Here is an 18892-nt window from a genome sequence, read left to right as displayed (position 1 = left end):
ATTGGACACTGCTGATCGCATGTTAAAGAGCCGCTGATTGGCTCCTTCAGCAGTGTCCAGAGGACACTAATCAGAGCGTGCCATCATATGTAAAGTAGGACTACCATCCGTCTGGTTTTTGTGGGCAGAATCAGATTGCACCCCCGCCGCTCCATAGAGACAGGAGAGTCCAATCAGGTCTGCCTGAAAAACTGACAGGTGTACCGGACAGCCTGTGTGAAAGGATCCTTAACCACTTGCCGACTGCCTGCCACATATATACTGCGGCAAGCTGGCTCGCCGTACCTGCTCCTGCCCCTACTAGCCAGCAGGAATGCCGATCCACGGGACCGGCGGCACCGATTGCTGCCAGGCACTCCCCGCTGAGAGAAGACGGTCAAACGTTGTAAATTCAGCAGACCGTTCTCTCTGAAATGATCCGAGCGCCTGCGATCCTTCTATATAGGAACACAGATCTCTATGATCGTTTCACAAGTCCCTCCCCCATACATATAGTAAACACTCCCCTAGGCTCACACTTAACCCTTTGATCACCCACTAGGTTAACCCCTTCCCTGCCAATGTCCTTATTACAGTGACGGTGCATATTTATTTTTAGCACTGATTACTGTAGTAATGTCACTGGTCCCCCCCCAAAAGTGTCAAAAACGTCAGTTAGGTGTCCGATCTGTCAGTCGCAGTCCTGCTAAAAATCGCTGATCGCCGCCATTACTAGTGAAAAAATAAAATAAAAATGACCTAAATCTTTCCCGTAGTTAGTAGATGCGATAACTTTTGTGCAAACCAATCAAAATACGCTTATTGCGACTTTTTTTTAACAAAAATATGTAGCGGAAAACAAATTGGCCTAAAATGATGAGAAAAATTTACATTTTTTTTTGAATGTTATAGCAGAAAGTGAAATATATATATATTATTTTTTTTTTTCAGAATTGTCGCTGTTTTTTTGTTTAAAGCGCAAAAAAAAATAAAAAATCGCACAGGGGATCAAACACTACCAAAAGAAAATAAAAGACATCTATTTTATTTGGGTACAGCTTCGCACAACTGCGCAATTGTCAAAGTCGCACAGTGCCGAATCGCAAAAAATGGCCTGGTCCAGGGCTCGACAATCCCCGGGCGCCAGGTCGCATTTGCGACTAGAATTAGCGACCTGGCGCCTGGGGTGCCCTGCAGGAGGTGTCCTGTCCCTTTTGCGCCCCCCACCTGTTTCTCGAGGGCACGGACTTCCGTGCCGTCCGAAAATTGAGGCCCCGGCTTTTCGGCCTTCTTCTGTGAGATGAGGCTTCCAATAAGGAACTGGCGCCCTCTTGTGGTGGCCGGTAGTAATGACTTTCCACTGCCTGTTAATGGGAACAGATGAGAGGGAAGTTTTTACAGGTTTCATCTCCCTGGAGTGTGGTTATTATTTATTTTTTAAATTTTAAAAAAAATAAATAATAATAATTTTTTTCTTTTTTTTTTTTTTTTTTAATTATTAAAAAAAAAAAAATTATTAAAAAAAAAAAAAAAAAAAAAAATATATATATATATATATATATATATTTTTTTTTTTCCTCATCGCCATGCCACAGCCACAGCCGAAGCCCCTTTCACACAGGCTGTCTGATCAGGTCTGCCTGTCAGTTTTTCAGGCAGACCTGATCGAACCCTTCATTCTCGTCTATGGAGCAGTAATCTGCCACCATCTGATCCTGTCCGCCAAAAACAGATGGATGGTGGTTCTATTTTCTATCCACCCCATGGATCAGATGGCATCGGATGGAAAGAGACAGACAGTCTGTTTCCATCCAATTGCGCTATAGAGGAGAGTGGGGTTCTAGTCGTATTTATGTGTAAATTTAGTGTCCGTTTTATTAAATAAAGCTTGGTTGTTAGTTTTAAGAGCCCATTCAGACAGGGGCGACACGACTTGCTGGGGCGACCTGTGAAGTCAATGCAAGTCGCCTCCAGGTCGCCCCAAAGTAGTACAGGACCCTTTTTCTAAGTCGGAGCGACTTGTGTCGCTCCTATTAGAACGGGTCCTGTACTAATCAATGGCAGGCGACCGACTGCGACTTGTCAGGCGACCTAGTGTGAATGGACCCTAAAAAAAAAAAAAAAAACTGGCTCCTAACTTTTTTCGCAGGCTCCTAGATTTCAGGCAAATTTGTCAAGCCCTGGCCTGGTCATTAACCACTTTACCACTAGAGGATTTCGCTGTCTTGCGTCCAGGCCACTTTTTGCGATTCGGCGCTGTGCGACTTTAACGGACAATTGCGCGGTCGTGCGACGCTGTACCCAAACAAAATTTACGTCCTTTTTTTTCCCACAAACAGAGCTTTCTTTTGGTGGTATTTGATCACCTGTGCGATTTTTACTTTTTGCGCTATAGACAAAAAAAGAGCGTTTATTTTGAAAAAATAACAATATTTTTCACATTTTTTATATGAAATTCCCCCCAAAAAAATGTAAAAATCAAATTTTTTTTTAATTTTTGGCCAATTTGTTTTCTGCTACATATGTTTGGTAAAAAAAATCACAATTAGCGTATTTTGATTGGTTTGCGCAAAAGTTATCGCATTTACTAACTAAGGGAAAGATTTTTGTCATTTTTGGTGTTTTTTTTAACGCGTAATGGCGGCGATCTGCGTTTTTTTTTTTTTTTGCGGGACTGCGACATTGCGGCGGATAGATTGGACCCTTGACTGACATTTTTGACACTTTTGGGGGTACCAGTGACATTACTGCAGTAATCAGTGCTATAAATATGCACGGTTACTGTAAAAATGACACTGGCAGGGAAGGGGTTAATTTTATTGGAGAGGGAGGGGTTAATGTATGCCTGGTGCTTACTGACGTGTGTGGGGGGGGGGGGGGGGTGACTGTGTGACACAGGGACAGATCACATGTTCAGCTATGCTGAACCCTGCAATCTGACCCTGCCTGTCACTTCAGAGATCCGCCCGCTTGTGTTTACACAAGCGGGCGGATCTCCACACTCGATTCCCCGACGATCGCCGCTGCTACTCCCCTGGCCCGACTCCCGCTGTGACTGAATACAGCGGGAGCGCGCCGCCGAGAAAGGGGAGTGTCTGACGACGTAGGTCTACGTCGTCAGACGATAACGAACCACTTTGCCGCAGTAGGCTCAATGTGAGCAGATGGCAAGTGGTTAAGGCCCCTTTCACACAGGCGGAGCGTTCAGATCCGCCTGTCCGGTTTTTTTGGCGGATCTGAATGGTCCCCCCATGCATTCCTATGGGGCATCGGATGTCAGCGGAGACATGTCCGCTGACATCTGACCCGACCCGATCCGATCCGTCAAATCTGGACGGATGGAAACCCTATTTTCCATCCGTCCAGCGGATCGGATGGGATCGGGTGAGAACGGACTGACGGTCCGTTGACATCCGATTTCCCCCATAGAGATGCATGGGGAACTGACAGCTGTGTCTCCGCACACAGCGCGGAGACACAGCTGTCCTCCTGCTGCTCAGCGGGGGATCGGCGGCTCGATCCCCCGCTGAGAAAAACGGACTCCGTCCAGCGGACGGAGTGTGTGAAGGAGCCCTAAGGGGGCAAATTCTTCCGGTTTCACAAGTGGTTAAAGAAACTGTCGAGTCTTCTGATTGGTTGCCAAGATGGAAAAGCCATCTGCACCACTCAAGTTTTGGAACACAATGAGGGCTGTAACGTTCTTATTGAAACCTGTGCAGGCAGTGCGGGGTACAGATGATGGGAGGAGGGACTGAGAGAAGATGATTGGTTTATTACTCCAATCTTCCAACACTAACCTTTTTTGTTTTTTCTATTTTATTTTTCAGATTACTCAGCCAGCAGCCCAAGGGTAAGATATACACTCACCATCCGCTTTATTAGGTACACCTGTTCAATTGCTTGTTAACACAAATTGCTAATCTGCCAATCACATGGCAACAACTCAGTGCATTTAGCCATCTAGACGCGGTGAAGACGACTTGCTAAAGTTGAAACCAAGCATCGGAATGGGGAGGAAAGGGGATTTAAGTGACCTTGAACGTGGCATGGTTGTTGGTGCCAGACAGGCTGGGCTGAGTGTTTCAGAAACTGCGGAACTATTAGGATTTTCACGCACAACCGTCTCTCGGGTTTACAGAGAATGGTCTGAAAAAGAAAAAATATCCAGTGCGCGGCGGTTGTGTGGACGAAAGTGCCTTGTTGATCTCAAAGGTCAGAGGAGAATGGACAAACTGATTCAATGTGATAGAAAGGCAACAGTAACTGAAATAACCACTCGTTACAACCAAGGGACGAGGAATACCATCTCTGAGCGCACAACGCGTCGAGCCTTGAAGCAAATGGGCTACAGCAAAAGACCAAACCTGTCAGCTAAGAACAGGAAACCGAGGCTACAATCCACACAGACTGACCAAAATTGGAAGACAGAAAATTGGAAAAATGTTGCCTGTTCTGAGGAGTCTTGATTTTTACCTTTAAAGTTTTTTTTTTTTAAATACAGTTTATATAAACAATTGTGTGTTTTTTTGCTTCATGATAAAGTTAGATTGAACAAGTGTTGATGGTCAGTAATTATTACAGGTGAGAAGAGCTCTGCAAACATATACCTGTCCCTCCTAATCGTAGAGAAAGAGAACTTCTACAGGGATCCCACTCTACAACCAAAGAAAATGGAAGAACAAGCTTAGCACTAAAGCCCCGTACACACGATCAGATTATCGAATGATCTGTCGTCCATTTTTTTTGGCATGCTAGTCTGATGTGGAAAGTGAAGAGGTTATTTTCATACGATTTTTCCCACACGACAGAATTCTACTTCAGAAGTGATGTCATGTGTTGGATTGCTTTCTATGTGTTCTTTCGTCTCTGAGCATGCCTAGTCTTGCTCTTAAGATTTTTTTCCGTCGAAATCTGTACTAATGAGACGAAAATTGTACGTTGTATTACGGACAACAAAAATTTTATAGCCTGCACATCAGGATTTTGTCAGCCGAAAAGTCGGAGTTGGCTGCCGAAAGCACCATACTAACAATCCGAAAATCGGCAGATCGGTCGTCGGACGAAATTTCCCTTCAGATTTTCTTATCGTGTGTACGGGCCTTAAAGCGGAGTTCCAGCCATTTACTCACCTGTCCAACGGTCCAGCGATGCGGCCGCCCGAAGCCTCGATCCTCTCCCTCAGCGCCGGCATCACTGCTGTGGGCACCCGGCTGTTACAGTTTGCGGCTTCACAGCCGGGTACCCACTGCGCATGCGCGAGTCGCGCTGCGCGCCGTGATTGGCCGGCAATCTTCTGGGACCACTGACGTGTCCCAGAAGATTGCAGGGAGGGAGGGGGAGAGGAGAACTTCCGCTCAGGGCGCCGCGGCGCTCCGAGCGGAAGTGGGAGCGGGTACCTGTCAAAACTAGGTACCTGCTCCCCCCCCCCCCCCCCCCAAAAAATGACATGCCAAATGTGGCATGTCGGGGGGGTCAGGACTCCCTAAAGCGGAAGTTCCACTTTTGGGTGGAACTCCGCTTTAAGAGGTGTGGGTTGTAAGAAACCAATTGTATAAACCAGGGCTCGACAAACCCCAGGTTGCATTGGCGCCTAGAATTAGCGGACTGGCACCTGGGCTAAACTGCAGCAGGTGTCTTTTCCCCATGTGGCCCCCCCCACGGGTGCGTGGACTACGACGCTGTACCAGCCGGTAATTGAGGCTGCGGCCTGCTGGAGCGAGATGGACGGCTCACTCTGTTGACTGAGGGTATTCTCTTATGTTGCTTTCACTGGCAGGGGAAGTGGTGTCCTCTTCTAGTGGCCGGGGCTGTGACGAGCAGTCACTGACTACCCTGAGGGCTTCTCACTGCCCGACAGGTGGGAAGACAAGGTGTTGCAGGCGCCCTTTCCATAACTGCGAGTGGACAGGGAGTGTGGGGCTTCAGTTCTATTTACACTAGAGATTGACCGATTATCGGCAAAGCCGATATGCACTTTCCCCCGATACATCGGAATCTGCCCCCGAGGTTACCGATATTGCTGATATTTCAGGGAAAGTGCATGTACCGGAGTGATCCCTGCAGCTAGAGGCATCACCCCGGTACCGGCGTCCATAGCCGACGGTCGGCTGTCTTGTAATGACAACCGATGCGGCTGAGAAGCCGTTCGGCTGTCATTACAAGCAGTGGGAGGGGATGTTCCCCCCTCCCGCCGCCTTCCGCGACTTGTTTGGGTCTTCCGTCCCACCGGGAGACCCAGGCAACCAGCCTGCACGGCTGCCAAAGATAAGACCCGAACAAAGCCGCATTCGGCTCTGATCGGGTCTCCATGTAAAAATACCCGGAAGTGATGTCATGACATCACTTCTGGGTATTGGCAGTGCCAAACTAAAAAAAAATAGCAGCATTCAAAACAGCTAAACTTGGCGTTTTAAGTGCAGAGGAGGGGTTTGGGGTCTTTTAGACCGCTAGATCCCTCCACAAGAGTACCTACCAAGTAAAAAAAATAAAATGAATGAAAATATCGGCCGATACCGATATGTGATGACCAAACTGAAAATTAAAATTAATGTAAAAAAAAGAATAGAAAACGGTTTCAGTCTTTGTGCATGAGGGGTGTGTAAATTGGGGATCGACCAATATTTTTTTTTTTTTATTGCCGATACCGATATGTGATGACCAAATTATCGGTATCGGCAATAAAAAAACGATATTGGCCGATCCCTAATTTACACACCCCTCATGCACAAAGACTGAAACCGTTTTCTATTCTTTTTTTTTTACATTAATTGTCATTTTCAGTTTGCCCTTCCTGTCATTCCACAGCCGCCTCACGGCCGAAGGCCCCTTTCACACGGGCTGTCCGGTCAGGTACACCTGTCAGTTTTTCAAGCGTACCTGATCGGATCCTCCAGACTCCTCTATGGAGCGGGGGATGTTAGTGGACACGTTTGTTAAAGCGGTAGTATACCGCTTTTTTCCACTTAACTACAGGTAAGCCTATATTAAGGCTTACCTGTAGGTACAATTAATGCTGGTTTAGGAGATATTTGCAGTGCATGCAGCCGCTCACGCGAGCGGTGTATGCGCTCTGAAGGTCCGGCGGACCTTCAGCTTCCCTTGCCGGAAACGTGATCGCGGCTCCGGCCAATCACAGCGCCGGAGCCGCCGAACCCGGAAAAAATGCCGAGGGATCATGTCCGCTCCCACAGCGGTGTCCGGGGGTCCGTGTCAGGGCTTGTTCTAAGGTAAGTAATTCATAATGAGCTAGTATGCGATGCATACTAGCTCATTATGCCTTTGTCTTGCAGGTTTTCTTTTATTTTAGGTTTACAACCGCTTTAACACCTGTTGCCATCCGATCCTGTCTGCCAAAAACAGATGGATGGTAGTCCTATTTTCTGGATCAGATGGCTTTCCATCCAGTTGCTCCATAGAGGAGGAGAGCGGGATTGTGTCTGTGTTCCCACTGCATAGTGGAGCTGACTCGGACTTGTCATCCACCTACTCAACAGGGATCAATGGTAAGATCCCCCACTGAGCAAGCTGATTCCGCCTTTTGGATGCACCAAAAATGTCCCTCTCCAGATGTGCAAAGCTGGTAGAGACATCCCCAAAAAGACTTGCAGCTGTAATTGCAGAGAAAGGCGGTTCTACAAAGTATTGACTCAGGGGGATGAATACAAATGCACCCCACACTTCACATATTTATTTATAAAAAATGTTGAAAACGATTTATCATTTTCCTTCCACTTCACAATTATGTGCCACTTTGTGTCGGTGTATCACATAAAATCCCAATAAAATACATTTACGTTTTCGGTTGTAAAATGACAAAATGTGGACAATTTCAAGGTTTATGAACACTTTTTCAAGGCACTGTACTTTACTTTTGTATTATCGCCATCTTGTGGAGGAAAGACAGAAGGCAGGTTCTTCAGATGGGAAAAAGGTGGATGCATGGGAGCAGGGCTGCTGTTAGAAATCATGGGGCCCCATACAGACTACCTGGCAGCCCCCCCCCCCAAGAAAATATTAAAGATATATTTAGCTAAAATTACAACAAAATCACTATTAGCAGACACAAATATAACATAACTCGCATAATTCCTGCTAAATCTAAAAAAAAACTTTTGTTAAATAAAAAAGAAGATGAGATGAGAAAAATATACAGGCTGGGCAGTTGGAGCTCAGTGATCAGAGAGACAGAGAGAGAGAGAAACAAAGTTACAAATAAACTCCTGAGCAGAGATAAGTGCTGGGAGGGGGGACACACAAGGGAGGGGGATTAGTGAGGGACAACTGTCTCTTTCTCAACAGATACAAGCTGATAGCAGCGAGAGGGACAGATCAGATTCAGGTGCTGGAGGAAGATTTCTGTATTTGTTGTCCATCACTATGCCCCCTCTCTGTGTGGGCCCCCCTGTGTGCTCGGGCCCACTACAAGAGGGCTGGTGGTCCCCCCCTATCAGTGGCCCTGCATGGGAGTATTTATAAACAGGACTTGTCATCTTCAAATGCTTCCAGTGACCAATAAAAGTCCTCCTTTAGTCTGCCAACCTTTATATTATCATGTTGGCTGCCCTATACTTCACATCACCATTTCCGGCTCTTGTTATTTACACAACCAGTATATACCAAAATAATATAACATATTTGAGGCACCTAAATGCAGACTACAGAATACAGACTACAGAACACTTACTAATGCACAAATGGCAGATATGTAAAGCGGTCATTCAGCTCATCTGGAGAGCGTGACTTGAGACGAAATATCCATCTTGCCTCAGTCTTTAACAAGATTTTAAGTCTACTTTTCTTGGCCCAAGTTAAAGTTGTTCAATGACCCAAAATTTCAAACAACCTGGTTTTTCCTCCATGCGTTCGCCACGTGTGTCTTGTTATACAGTAGGTCTATCCTTCTTTAACAGTGTGTCATTTACATGTTCCAGGACACGACGCCTGAACTGGCAAATTGTCTTCCCCACTTACACTATATTGTCAAAAGTAACTACCTCACCTTTTTTTTATGAGGAGCAGGACCTACTGCAAGGGTATATATATATATATATACTGAACAAAATTATAAAACGCAACACTTTTGTTTTTGCTCCCATTTTTCATGAGCTGAACTCAAAGATCTACGTCTTTTTCTATGTACACAAAAGGCCGATTTCTCTCAAATATTGTTCACAAATCTGTCTAAATCTGTGTTAGTTATCACTTCTCCTTTGCCAAGATAATCCATCCACCTCACAGGTGTGGCATATCAAGATGCTGATTAGACAGCATGATTATTGCACAGGTCTGCCTTAGGCTGACCACAAAAAAAAGGCCACTGTAAAATGTGCAGTTTTATCACACAGCACAATGCCACAGATGTCGCAAGTTTTGAGGGAGCGTGCAATTGGCATGCTGACTGCGGGAATGTCCACCAGAGCTGTTGCTCTTGAATTGAATGTCAATTTCTCTACCATAAGTCGTCTCCAAAGGTGTTTCAGAGAATTTGGCAGTACATCCAACCGGCCTCACAACCGCAGACCACGTGTAACCACACCAGCCCAGGGCCTCCACATCCAGCATCTTCACCTCCAAGATCGTCTGAGACCAGCCACCCCGACAGCTGCTGCAACAATCAGTTTGCATGACCAAAGAATTTCTGCACAAACTGTCAGAAACCTTTTTAGGGAAGTCCATCTGCATGCTCATTGTCCTCATCGGGGTCTCGACCTGACTGCAGTTCGACTTGAGTGGGCAAATGCTCACATTCAATGGCGTCTGGCACTTTGTAGAGGAGTTCTCTTCATGGATGAATCCCGGTTTTCATTGTACAGGGCAGATGGCAGACAGCGTGTATGGCGTCGTGTGGGTGAGTGGTTTGCTGATGTCAATGTTGTGGATGGAGTGGCCCATGGTGGTGGTGGGGTTATGGTATGAGCAGGCATATGTTATGGATAGAGTGGCCCATGGTGACAGTGGGGTTATGGTATGGGCAGGCGTATGTTATGGACAATGAACACAGGTGAATTTTATTGATGGCATTTTGAATGCACAGAGATACCGTGACTAGATCCTGAGGCCCATTGTTGTGCCATTCATCCACGACCATCATCTCATGTTGCAGCAGGAAAATGCACGGCCCCATGGTGCAGGGATCTGTCCACAATTCCTGGAAGCTGAAAACATCCCAGTTCTTGCATGGCCAGCATACTCACCGGACATGTCACCCATTGAGCATGTTTGGGATGCTCTGGATCAGCGTATAAGACAGCGTGTTCCAGGTCCTGCCAATATCCACCAACTTCGCACAGCCATTGAAGAGGAGTGGACCAACATTCCAAAGGCCACAATCACCAACCTGATCAACTCTATGTGAAGGAGATGTGTTGAGGCAGAAGGTGGTCACAACAGATACTGACTGGATTTCGGACCCCCCCAGACCTCCCCAATACAGTAAAACTGCACATTTTAGAGTGGCCTTTTATTGTGGCCAGCCTAAGGCACACCTGTGCAATAATCATGCTGTCTAATCAGCATCTTGATATGCCCCACCTGTGAGGTGGATGGATTATCTCAGCAAAGGAGAAGCGCTCACTAACACAGATTTAGACAGAATTGTGAACAATATTGGAGAGAAATCGGCCTTTTGTGTACATAGAAAAAGTCTTAGATCTTTGATTTCAGTTCATGAAAAATGGGGGCAAAAAAAAAAGTGTTGCGTTTATAATTTTGTTCAGAATACACACACACTATATTACCAAAAGTATTGGGACGCCTGCCTTTACATGTACGTGAACTTTAATCGCATCCCTGTCTTAGTCCATAGGGTTCAATGTTGAGTTGGCCCACCCTTTGCAGCTATAACAGCTTCAACCCTTCTGGGAAGGCTGTCCACAAGGTTTAGGAGTGTGTCTATAGGAATGTTTGACCATTCTTCCATAAGCGCATTCGTGAGGTCAGGCACTGATGTTGGCGAGAAGGCCTGGCTCGCAGTCTCCGCTCGAATGCATCCCAAAGGTGTTCTATCAGTTGAAGTCAGGACTCTGTGCAGGCTATTCAAGTTCCTCCACCCCAAACTCGATCATCCATGTCTTTATGGAGCTTGCTTTGTGTACTGGTGCGCAGTCATTTTGTAACAGAAAGCAGCCATCCCCAATGCAGCCAATCAGACACAGATCAGTCTGACCGGCTGTTTTCCTGGCCGCAGCTGCAGGAGAGGTGTGAGGGCCACAAGAGGGCCGGATTCAGCCTTGTGTTTGACACATGTGGAATAAACTGTTAAAGTGTCAGCCGTCTCTCCTTCAAGCGAGTTCTGGGGTTTTCTCACGAATGGTCATGTGAAAAAAATTGGAAAGGGGGGGGGGGCGGCGGAGAGTGCCACTGTCTAAGTGTAGCAGTGATAGGAAAATCAATAAAAACTGGATGATAAATATTGCACTCACAAACACATGAATAAAACAAAGCCTATCAACATGTTCAGTGGAGACATCAACAGACGGCAGCTTATACTGCGAAGGATATAAAACAATAAGAAAGATGAGAAAGGGGAAGAAGGGCACCACTGTCAGTGTAGTATTAATAAAAGGAAACAGACAACAAAATAATTAAAGAGGAGCTACAGTCTCATAAGCAAAATTATAACAACATCATCAAGATGGTAGTAAATCACTTTATTCACATTGGATATTGCTGCACATGTCCACATTCAATTTACTTACAAAATCAGTGTTTTTTTTCCCCCCTGGATTTGGGCTGCCGCCATGGAAGATGGCCTGCATTAATTTTCAGGTTGCGGCCTGCATTAATTTCAAGGTTTTCGTGTAGCTGGCTACCCAGCATGCACCTCCCGGTCTCTGACCATTGTTGTTGCCCGAAGACTCCTGGGATCGATGATACATTCTCATATGCAAACCGGCAAAACACCAATCAAATAAAATAGTTCAGTAACTGTAATAGCACCCGTGTACTATACATGCTGGAATGCCCCTTCCACAAGCTGTATGTGGGTAAAACCAAGCGTCCACTCAAGGTCGGCATTGGGGAACACCTGTCCAGCATTCAATACCCAGATGATGAGACCCCAATTGCAGAACACTTCACCAAATATCAGGAAGGATAACACAAGGGACTAAAAGTAAAGGGGTTTTACGCCCTAAAACTGTTGAACAGAAGAGGGGACTTCAACACGATCCTGCTCCAGAAAGAAAAGGAGTGGATCTTCCATTTAGGAACCCTTGCCCCTAATGGGTTGAATACTGAATCAAATCTGCATGTATTCCTTACATCATGAATACTGTATGACTTGGACATAGCTCAAAGGCTAATAGCATGTATTCACTCATGGTAGCTATTATTAATGCTCCCCTGTGCTGTACTTTGCCTGTGAAACCCTTGTTAGCCAAAAACAAAAGGGGTGGAAAACATAAAGAAAGCTATGATTCATGCTCCTGGACCATATTTTTAGCAGGTAACCCCTTTTATCTCCATTCAGTCCTTATTACCTTTTTTCGTTTTACCTCCCTTTAATGTACCAAGTAACTATTTGAGCTATCACTTACAAACTTACTTGAGTGTTGTTTTCTGTGTGGCTATATAGATGTATAACCTGGTTGGTAATTTCTTTTGGAGATAACTGACAGTCACATTTGCACAGAATGCAATGTTAATCCGCAAAATTTAAAATGACCACAAGATGGCGATAAAGTGAAATGACACACACGCACACACCCACCAACCTGGACCCCTGAAGGGGTTTAGATGACTGCGACATGGCGGGAAGTGATGTCACCAGATATGCCCCATGGGGCTCATCCTTGAGCCTTTTTAAAGGATAGGGATTAGGTAGTCACTCCACCCTTGCAAGTCCCAATGCTCCCTGGGAGGATAGTCCAATCAAACAGATCATACACAGTCTTCACTCCTCCCAGGACTATATCTCCCATAATTCCACAGTCTGTTGCCTTGCAGAAACTTTATTAGTAGAAACAGAACAACCCTGAACAACTCCAGACGGACTCTGCGACCAGGCTACATGAGGAAATTAAACAAATCCAGAAAATATGTGCAATAAATACAAAGTGCAATAGTGCTAAATATTATAAATGTGAACAAATGAAATAATATAGATTAAAAGTAATATTCACAATAATGGAAAAAAGTGCAAATTGTGCACCTATAATAATGATAATAAATCGTGCAAACCAAAATGAGTGAATATAAATGCAACTGAAAATATGTATACAGTAGCCACCCTGTATGCAATGATATAAAGTGCTGAATGTGCAGAAGTAAACACAATAAGATATAACTGTATAGAACCAAGTGAAAATATAGCGATTGTGACTAAGCAGATATAAACAATAATCGCTTAATAAAGTGCTGATGACGTTTTCCCGTTATCAGAGAAATTTTGCACTCTCCAGAGATGCACTCTAACAAGTCCACTGTGAGTGATCCAATGGTATCCTTTGTGGTGAGAAGTGCCTTCACCTCTCCACCCTATGTGACTGGGTCCTCACCTCCACTCCTGCGACCTAGCGGCTAAGCATAGGTCTAAAAGCGTAATATTGCCCCTCCATGGCCACCTTTCCTGGAGCCAGGGAGTATGCGTCAGTCCCTCAGTAAAACGTCATTCTCCGGACAACACCCCTCATGGAAATCGATGGTTGTAACATGAAAAGAAGGGGGACTCGAATAGTGCTTATACCTCTTTCAATGTATTCAATAATAGAAAACATATAGACAGGTACTCACATTTATAAGGTGCTTTTAGTGCACCAAACTAAAAACAGCCTTTCTTAATCAGCGTGTGATATGGTAACGAGGCAGAAGTGGAAGATCTGTAAAAGCTGCTCCTGTATTTCCTGGATACAGCAGAGAACCGTCCGGGCCCCTCCCCTACGCGTGGCGACACAGGGTCACGTGTCTTCCTCAGGGGGAAATATGATATTATGAATCCATCTCGGTTGGTGGAAACTCTAGAACTGGATGTAGGAATTTCCAGCCGTGGGTTTGACATCGTTTTGAGCAAAAATTTGAGAACTGTCATGGTCCAGGAAGGCAAGTGTGTCAGGATCTTGCACATAGGTAAACGAGAGCCCCAGGATATTGTTGTTACAATATTGTGCAAAGGAATCTACTTTGGGTATTGGTGTATGATGATGAATTCATCTACAGTATCTCACAAAAGTGAGTACACATCTCATATTTTTGTAAATATTTTATTCTATCTTTTCATGTGACAACACTGAAGAAATTACACTTTGCTACAATGTAAAGCAGTGAGTGTACAGCTTGTATAATAGTGTAAATTTGCTGTCCCCTCAAAATAACTCAACACACAGCAGTTAATGTCTAAACCGCTGGCAACTAAAGTGAGTACACCCCTAAGTGAAAATGTCCAAATTGGGCCCAATTAGCCATTTTCCTCCCCTGGTGTCATGTGACTCGTTAGTGTTACAAGGTCCCAGGTGTGAATGGGGAGCAGGTGTGTTAAATTTGGTGTTATCGCTCTTACTCTCTCATACTGGTCACTGGAAGTTCAACTCTCTGAGGATCTGAAAAAAAAAGAATGGTTGCTCTACAAAATGATGGCTTAGGCTATGAGAAGATTGCCAAGACCCTGAAACTGAGCTGCAGCACGGTGGCCAAGACCATACAGCGGTTTAACAGGACAGGTTCCACTCAGAACAGGCCTCGCCATCGTCGACCAAAGAAGTTGAGTGCACGTGCTAAGCATCATATCCAGAGGTTGTCTTTGGGAAATAGACATATATGAGTGCTGCCAGCATTGCTGCAGAGGTTGAAGGGGAGGGGGGCAGCCTGTCATTGCTCAGACCATACGCCACACACTGCATCAAATTGATCTGCATGGCTGTTGTCCCTGAAGGAAGCCTCTTCTAAAGATGATGCACAAGAAAGTCTGCAAACAGTTTGCTGAAGACAAGCAGACTAAGGACATATATTACAGTTGTCTGATGAGGCCAAGATAAACCTTTTTGGTTCAGATGGCATCAAGCATGTGTGGCGGCAACCAGGTGAGTACAAAGACAAGTTTGGTGGTGGGAATGTCATGGTCTGGGGCTGCATGAGTGCTGCCAGCACTGGGGAGTTACAGTCTGTTGAGGGAACCATGAATGCCAACATGTATGGTGACAGACTGAAGCAGAGCATGATCCCCTTGTTTTGGAGACTGGGCCACAGGGCAGTATTCCAACATGATAACGACACCAAACACACCTCCAAGATGACCACTGCCTTGCTAAACAAGCTGAGGGTAAAGATGATGGACTGGCCAAGCATGTCTCCAGACCTAAAACCTATTGAGCATCTTTGGGGCATCCTCAAATGGAAGGCGGAGGAGTGCAAGGTCTCTAACATTCACCAGCTCCATGATGTCGTCATGGAGGAGTGGAAGAGGACTCCAGTGGCAACCTGTGAAGCTTTGGTGAACTCCATGCCCAAGAAAAATAATAGTGGCCACACAAAATATTGACTTTTGGCCCAATTTGGACATTTTCACTTAGGGGTGTACTCGCTTTTGTTGCCAGCGGTTTAGACATTAATGGCTGTGTGTTGACTTATTTTCAGGGGACAGCAATTGTACACTGTTATACAAGCTGTACACTCACTACTTCACATTGTAGCAAAGTGTCATTTCTCTATCGTTCATTGACAGGCGTAGCTCCATATCTTCTTAGTTACCATTGGGTTATGCTCCTCCAATCAGGAATAGGCACTAGGCAGGAAAAAGCTTTACCACGCCTATGGAGGCTGTCCCTGCAGGCATAACCCCACACACTCTGCTACAACAGCCAGTTTGTTTCTGCCTAGTTTAGGAATAGGACCTAGTTCCCTGCTGGGACTTCGGTCTTAGCTATTATTAGGGAAAGATTGTTATTTTGTGATTTTTTTTATTTCAACATTGTGCTGCCTTTACTGTGTCTGAAGCCCAGGCGTTCCAAGGAAATGACATTGCATTCTTTGGATGTGGTGCGGGCAATTAAAGTTTACCTGGTGGCTACTGAGTCGTTCAGAAAATCAGATGCTCTCTTTGTCCTTACGGAAGTATCTCGTTAAGGATTGGCTGCGTCTGCTATGACCATATCCAGATGGATCAGACAGACGGTAGTTCAGGCTTATTCGCTGAAGGGTCGGGTTCCTCCTTTACCTGTGAAGGCACATTCTACTAGGACGCTGAGTGCTTCCTAGGCTTTTCGCCATTAGGCGTCAGTGCTGCAAGTTTGCAAGGCGACAACTTGGTCTTCTGTTTATACGTTCACAAAATTCTACAAAGTAGATGTGTTGGCATCCTTTGGCAACAAGGTTTTGCAGGCTGCTGTTTAAAGATAATCCTTTTTGTTTCTCTTTGAGGGTGTATGCTTTTCTCTAGGTGCGCTCCAGTTGTTTCTGGTTCAGCTCCATGTTACCTGGTTGGCTAAGTTTAGCTTTTGGGGAGTTACGTTCTTCTTTGCGTTGTCTTCCCACCCCTCATGAAAATACTGCTTTGGGACATCCCAATCATCTAAGGCAGGGGTCTTTTAAACTATGGCCCTTCAGTTGTTCAGTATGTTCACTCCAATTCCCATCATGCCTAGTCCTGTCTGTGAATGCCAGAGTTTTACAATGCCTCATGGGATGTGTAGTTCCGCAACAGCTGGAGGGCCGTAGTTTGAGGATCCCTGGTCTAAGGAGATATGGGGCTGAGTCTGTCAATGAACGATTGAGAAAACTGGATTTTTGTACTTACCGTAAAATCCTTTTCTCTGAAGTTCATTGACAGACGCAGCATCCACCCCTCTGCTTCTGAGTGGATGGGGTTTTTTGTCTTCTAAACACTGCTTTCAACTAAACTGGCTGCTGTAGCAGAGTGTGTGGGGTTATGCCTGCAGGGGCAGCCCCATAGGCGTGGTAAAGCTTTTTCCTGCCTAGTGCCTATTCCTGATTGGAGGAGCATAACCCAATGGTCTAATTAGATATGGAGCTGCGTCTGTTAATGAATGATAGAGAAATGACACTTTGCTACAATGTGAAGTAGCTCACATTTGTGTATCACTTTTTAGTGACAACCCACATGCACACTTTTACATCTTACTCACTACCTTGGGGCTTGGTGGTTTCCCCTTTTTTTTACTTTCTTACACACAATTTTCCACCTTTTTTTCTGCCACTATCCTTTGAGATCGATTGTGTTCACCCTTTTTACCATTTGCACCACTTTGGTTACAACTCACTCTTCCTGTTTTCATTTAGTTGGTCACCTAAATACTCTGTCACATCACATGTAGAGATACATACACACGTGTTATAATAATTACTTTTTGATGACAGATATTGAAGGACACATATTCACCTCAATTATGCCATATTCACCTCCCATTCAATCTCCTGTGGGTCTCTATTGGTTCCACCCCTTCAGCTCCCGGGCCAGATTCACCTCACCGCCACCAGATGGAAACGCTGCTATGGGATCCTGGCTCAGCCGGTTTGTAAGTATGGGGTCCCTTATGGAGACCCCACGATTTACTAAACTTGATTTACCATCATGGTTTAAACCCTAAATCTATTTTTTACCGTTAGACATGTTTCTTACGCATCTATCCCTGAAGAAGTGAGAATTGGCTCATGAAACGCGTCAAGACTAAGATGCTGTTTATTATCATGTATATACATCTGTATTCCACAATCATGTATCATATATGCAGTATTACCAATCGGTTTGGCATGTTTGTATATATATTTTAATGTACTATGATGATCATTTTTCTACTACAATAAACTTGTAATTATGTTTACTATATACTCGGCCATATGTGTTCACCTCATTTAACCAGTTCAGGACCACCCGCCGCAGATGTACTGCGGCAGGCAGCCGCTCCCAGGCAAATCGCCGTACATGTACGGCGCTCACTCTCAGGAGTCTAGGGGGCGAGCGTGCGCCGCCGGCGGCGCACTTCTGCCCCCGCTCTTCAGCGGGGAAGTCAATGCGTGTTTTTCAGGCGGCTCCGATTGCTGCCTGACACCTGCAATCGTTCCCCACTGAGATGATCACAGAGACCATGTGATCCTTCTATATAGGATCGCATGTCTCTATGGTCATCTCAGAAGCACCGCCCCCTCACAGATAGAATCACTCCTCTAGGCTCACATCTAACCCCTTGATCACCCACAGGGTTAACCCCTTCCCTGCCAATGGCATTATTATTGTAACAGTACACAAAAGTTGGGGTTCCCCTGGTTGGGACTTTATAGGCACATAATATTTTGAAAAATAGATATTAGAAAAAATAATAATTTTTATTTGATAACAACATAGAACAAGTTAAAAAACAGTGTGCAAGCAGATAAAGACAGGCAGAATAACCACAAATCGCTTGAACTATAAACCCGACATGTTTCGAAGCCAGAAAGGTTTGCTCCTTCTTCAGGGGATGGTTCAAAACGGTACTCTAGTGATAGATAAATTAACATGTAAAAAAACATAATTTGTAAGGGTTTTAAACATTAAATAGTGACTATAAAAGTTCACATGGTAAATAACAACAGTGGCGAGTACTTACAGGGTTAAATCATAGCTGTACTTAGGTAGCCTGCACAATTAAAAACATCTGGTGGGTGCGAGTATCTTTGGCGACATATATAATACAGTGCTGATGATGAATAAATACACTGGTCAATGGACCACAGCTGTTGGGTCAGGTGAGTGACACACAGTCACTGGACATCTGAAGTCCTCAAATTTGGAGGAGCCAGGAGGACTTCCTAAGTACAGCTATGATTTAACCCTGTAAGTACTCGCCACTGTTGTTATTTACCATGTGAACTTTTATAGTCACTATTTAATGTTTAAAACCCTTACAAATTATGTTTTTTTACATGTTAATTTATCTATCACTAGAGTACCGTTTTGAACCATCCCCTGAAGAAGGAGCAAACC

Source organism: Pelophylax lessonae (assembly GCF_965119305.1).
Source record: "Pelophylax lessonae genome assembly, chromosome: 6".
Lineage (NCBI taxonomy): Eukaryota > Metazoa > Chordata > Amphibia > Anura > Ranidae > Pelophylax > Pelophylax lessonae.
This window is presented reverse-complemented; position numbering follows the sequence as displayed.